The sequence below is a fragment of the Dipodomys ordii genome, unplaced genomic scaffold (assembly GCF_000151885.1).
Source record: "Dipodomys ordii isolate 6190 unplaced genomic scaffold, Dord_2.0 Scaffold2, whole genome shotgun sequence".
Taxonomy (NCBI): domain Eukaryota; kingdom Metazoa; phylum Chordata; class Mammalia; order Rodentia; family Heteromyidae; genus Dipodomys; species Dipodomys ordii.
Window position 1 is genome coordinate 2,231,805 of NW_012267218.1, and position 5,457 is coordinate 2,237,261.

The following is a 5,457-nucleotide window of genomic DNA, read 5'->3' on the forward strand; positions in this document are numbered from 1 at the left end:
CCATATTGCTTCCTCACTCCCCTTTTTTTTCCGGTGCTGGCCTAGGCCTTCATCTTGGGGCCTGGGTGCTGTGTTTTAGCTTTTTCGCTCAAGGCTAGTGCTCTACAAGTTGCACCACAGGTCCACTTCTGGTTTTTTGTGTTCTTTTTTTTTTGTAGTTAATTGTTGAGACAGTCTCAGGGCCTCTCCTGGCCAGGCTGACTTCAAACCACAATACTCAGATCTCAGCCTCTTTAGTAGCTAACACAGGTGTGAGCCACCAGCATCCAGCACCCTTCTTTTAAGGGTGAACAAATTCCCATGGTAAGTATAGACTGTAGTTTGCTTATTTGTTTGCTTGTTCCATACTTGGGCTGCTTCCTTGTTTTGGTTACTATAAACACAGATGTACAAATGGCTCTTTGAGAACCTGCTTTTGTTTGTTTGGCTATGTATCTAGAAGTAGCGCTGAATCCTATGGTAATACTGCCTTTAATTTCTTAAAGCACGGCACCTGCTCTCCTCAGCAGTCCTGCCATTTTACATTCCCACTCACAGCCAATGTCCCTGTTGTCTCCTGTAACTTGTTCTGATTTAAAGTCTATTTTGAGCTTAGTGTGGTTATACACACCTGTGATCCTGGCACTTGGGAGGTAAAGCAGGAGGTCTGAGAAGTCTGGGCTTTTACAAAGTAAGGTTACCGAGGTCTCAACAAAACAAAACAAAAAAAACCCAAACCCTAAACAACAACAACAAGTGTAAAGCAAAGTCTATTTTATAAGCTTAAAGTGCTCCTGTCACTTACCTATTTCTTATTTATAGGCCTTAAAGATTCAACTTCTATATTGCCAACTTCTGTGTTCAGCTGGTTACTGGTTATGAATGCTTATGCTTATTTCTCATGTCCTGCGTATGTGTTCTGCACGTGTTCTTGCTTCCTTCCTTCCCACCTCCCTGGGGTTTGGAGGGTCTCAAGCTTCCTAAGCTGGCCTAAACAATGGTCTTCCTACCTCCGATTCCCAAGTAGCTGCCGCTGCCATGTACCACCAGGTGTGTGTGTGTGCGTGCAAACGTGTGCCAGTCCTGGAGATTAAACTCAGAGCCTGGGCACTGTCGTGACCTTTTATGCTCAAGGCTAGTGTTCACCCACTTGAGCCCCAGCTTCACTTCTGGAATTTTACTGGTTAACTGGAAGGTAAGAGTTTCATGGACATTCCTACTGAGCTGACTTCAAACTTTGATCCAGTGATCTCAGCCACTTCAGGAGCCAGGATTATAACCATGAGCCACTGGTACCCAGCTCTACTAGGCTTCTTTGTTGAGATAGTAACTTTTAAAACTCTCTTTTGCTCAGGCTAGCCTCAACCAGATCCCATTTTCACTTCCTAATCATACCACCACACGCGGCTGTGTGGCTGTTTTTTTCTTGCAGTTACATCCATGGTTACAATTATGATCTTAAATGATATTCTAATTTGAATTTATACCAGAGTACTTCCAATAAGGTGCAAAAATGTGGCTCTTTAAATATCTCTGTCCCACCCCTTTCAGCTGCTGACATCACAAAATTGTATCTTTCTATACTGTATGCCAATAATTTTTTTTTGCATGTACTGGTCTTTTAAACTATATGGGAAAAGTGTAGCATCTAATCACTAAGGTAATAATGTTAACGTTCAGACTATTTTTTCTACTATATTAGGTTCTTGAAGCACACAGAAAATCAAGAGTACACTTACAAACCATTGCTTAGTAATACTAGCTTTCACAACTACTCGTGTATTTTAAAATCTTTATTCTCCTATAGGATACCTTGCTTGTTCTTGAAGTGTACATCAATGGGAATGAACTCCCTCCCGGGAATATCTTAATTTCATCTTCAGAGAGAGAGAGAGAGAGAGAGAGAGAGTCTGTGTGTGTCTGTGTTTTGTGCTCAAGGCTAGCCATGGCTCCACTTCTGACATTTGGTAGTTAACTGCTTGGGTTGGCTTTGAACCTCAATCCTCTGATATCAGGCTCTTAAATAGCTAGGATTACAGGCATGAGCCACTAGCACCTAGCTCACCTTCACTTTTGATGAACAACTGTCTATGCAGGCTTTCCTGTCTCTGTGTGGAGCTAGGGTTGGAATCTAGGACCTGGCACCATGCCAGGTAAGTGCTCTAATACTGAACTACAAGAGCACACATACAGTTCTTAGTTGATGGTTTTTCCCACTTAGCATTGTGAATTCATCAGATGACTCAAACATTTTTGATGGGAAATACGATAATCCTACTGATGATCTCTTCAGTGTGAAAAATGGTCTCCCTCTTAAAGTCTCCTATCCCCACCTCTGCCCCCAGTATGTAATTTGAACTCAGGGCTTTGTGCCTGTTAGGCAAGCAAGTACCACTTGAGCCATGACCCCTGCTATTTTCACTTTATTTATATTTATAGGTAGGTTCTTGCTTTTTGCCTGGACTGGCCAGGGACCTTGAGTTTCCTAATTATACCCCCCATATAGCCACAATGCCTGGCTTATTTGTTCAGATGTAGTCTCATTTTTTTTTTTTGGTGGGGGTTGGGGGGAGAGATTGTGGGTCGGTCATGGGGCTTGAATTCTGGGCCTGGGCGCTGTCCCACAGCTTTTCAGCTCACGCAAGTGCTCTACCACTTGAGCCACAGCACCACTTCTGGTTTTCTGGTAGTTTGTTGGAGATAAGAGTTTCATGGCTTTTTGTGCCCGGGCTGGCTTTGAAGCACGATCCTCAGATCTCAGCCTCCTGAGTAGCTAGGATTACAGGCATGGGCCACTGGCACTCGGCTCATTTTCTTTTTTATATCTACCAGTTTTGTATCATGATCTTCATGATTTCTGCTTCCTAAGTAGCTAGGATTACACGTGTGAGCCACACACCCAGCCCATCATTGGCTTTTGGAAGCTTTATTTTGTGTCTTAGTGTAGGCATGGTTCATGTTAGTTGAAGTTTGTTGATTTTGATCAGCTTTGAGAAGCTATAGGCCATTATTTCTTCAAAACTTTTCCATCCTGAAGTTTTCTCCCTCTGCAATTCCCAGTGCTCTTGATTCTTCTCATTGATGACATCCTACAAGCCTCTTGGGTTCTATTAACTTTTCTTTTTTTTAATTTCTGCAGAGCTGAAGACCAAACTCTGGGCCTTGCACTTATTAGGCAAGTAGGCAAGTGCTCTTGCATGAAGCGGAGCTAAACCCGACCCCTTTTTATCTGTTTTTATTTTGGCAGTACTGGGGTTTAAATTCAAGTGCTATATTGCTTGAATCACAACCTAGCCTTTCTTGTGCTGAGACAGGATCATGCTTTACATCCTGGCCAGCTTAGACTGCAATGCTCTTTTTTTTTCTTTTTTCTTTTTGGTCGGTCATGGGACTTGAACTCTGGGCCTGGGCGCTGTCCCTCAGCTCTTCAGCTCAAGGCGAGCACTCTACCACTTGAGCCACTTCTGGTTTTCTGGTGGTTTATTGGAGATAAGAGACTCACAGACTTTCCTGCCCAGGCTGCCTCTGAACCGAGATCCTCAGATCTCAGTGTCCTGAGTAGCTAGGATGACAGGCGTGAGCCACTGGCTCCCAGCTGCAATGCTCTTATTTGTGCTTTTCTCAACAGGGAGGGCAGTCATGTAGCATGGAAGATATCCAGACATTTGTTGAGCTGGGCGTCTCATGAATGTCTACTCCAGACTGCCTTCCACCTGCAATGTTCAACCTCATCCTTCCACGTAACTCAGACCGCAAGCTTGAGCCACAGCACCAGGCTGTTCACCCAGTTGTTGGCCCTTCCTTCCCTTCTTCTTGCTCTTCGTGTTCAGTAACATGTACTCTGATGGGGGAAACTCAACAGACTTCCCGCCTGGCATGTGGGGGTCCTGGATTCCATCCTCTGCACCACAGATTACAAAGAACTTGTCCTATGCTCAAATGCACGGATTCTTTCTTCCGTCTGCTCAAAACCACTCAACTCTCAGATGAACTTTCCTTACATATATTGTAATTTGTAGCTCCAGAATTTTTTCAAATTTCAAATCAGGTTTTCTTTTTAGTATCTCCATTTTCTCTGGCACACCACTTTGTTGCCGTCCTCCACGTGGTCTTTTAGTCAGGGGCTGTGTCAGTGGTGTTTGAGGCAGGTCTGGCTGGGGTGTGGACTAAACGGAGGGTTTGCCCGGCCCGGCATGCACACAGCGCTGGCCTCAGTCCTCGGCAATGCCCAAGAATTCAAATAAAATAAACATCTTCAGGTAACAGGTTTTTGTCAGAGACAGATTGTGTTGGTTTGTTTTCCTTTCAATGGGCTATTCTTTCCTGTTTCTTTCTAGCTTTGTGGAGTGTGTGTGTTGGCTGAAAACTGGATGTCTGAATTTAAAAATGCAATTACCATGGTAAGTCAGATGTTCGCTGTTCTCCACAGTGTGTTATTTTTTTGTGATTATTTTTCTTTTTTTTCATAATTGCCATCTGTCTCTGTGCCAGGGATCTGTCTGATGTATGAGTTTGGATTTTTCTAAGCCTACTTCTTTCTCTAGCTATGTACATCAACTTTCTAATTTTCCCTCATATGTAGTTGCTTTTGAATGCCCTAATCTGTACTGGCTGCCTCTCAAGAGGAGGAAAAAAGGAGAAAAATGAAAGGAGCAGCAGAGGGCCTGGGCCTTGGCCCTTCCATTCACCATTAAGTCACCGTAGCTGGAAGGAGAGGCGCTCAAGGACCAGGAAGAGCACCGGTGATGGCTAAGTCTCGGCCTGTGCTGCGATGAGAAGCAGCCATCTGCCAGCAGAGCACAGATGCTGAGCATCTGGAGGGCAGGCATTTTGCCCACTGGGTCCTGCAAGCTATGTATGAACTATTCCAGAAACATACATATAGCTTCCTGTCATAGGGAGGGCTGTGTTCGGGGACAGACAGCTGCCACTGGCCTGTGAGGGATAATGGCTGAAGCTGCAGGTCTTTGATGAAGTTCCATCCGTGCAGTTCAAGTTTAGATGGGGAGACAGATGCTTGTGCCTCCTACCCTGCCAGTCTCAGAATCCTCCTGGTCACATGACTTTCTGCACACTCATGAGTCCTATGAAGTGCATTCCATTATCTTTATGTCTCAAATCAGAAGACCCTGAGGCTGAGACACTAGACAGCTTTAACAGCTAGGAAGTGGCAAACAACAAGCCAATAAGGCACCACACACTGCAATGCATATGCAGAGCAGGCAGTCTACAAAAACAGTTGTTTTGTTTTACAAAGAAACCTCTCACGAGTACTGTTGGATTTTTCAGTTCAGAAAGAAAAGAAATACAAGTAGGGGAGGAATGAATTAGAAACAAGATAATCCAGCAATACTTTCATATACAAATTTCCTATGTCCAAATTTTTTTTTTTGGGTCCAGTCGTGGGGCCTGAACTCTGGGCCTGGGCGCTGTCCCTCAGCTCTTCAGCTCAAGACTAGCGCTCTACCACTTGAGCCA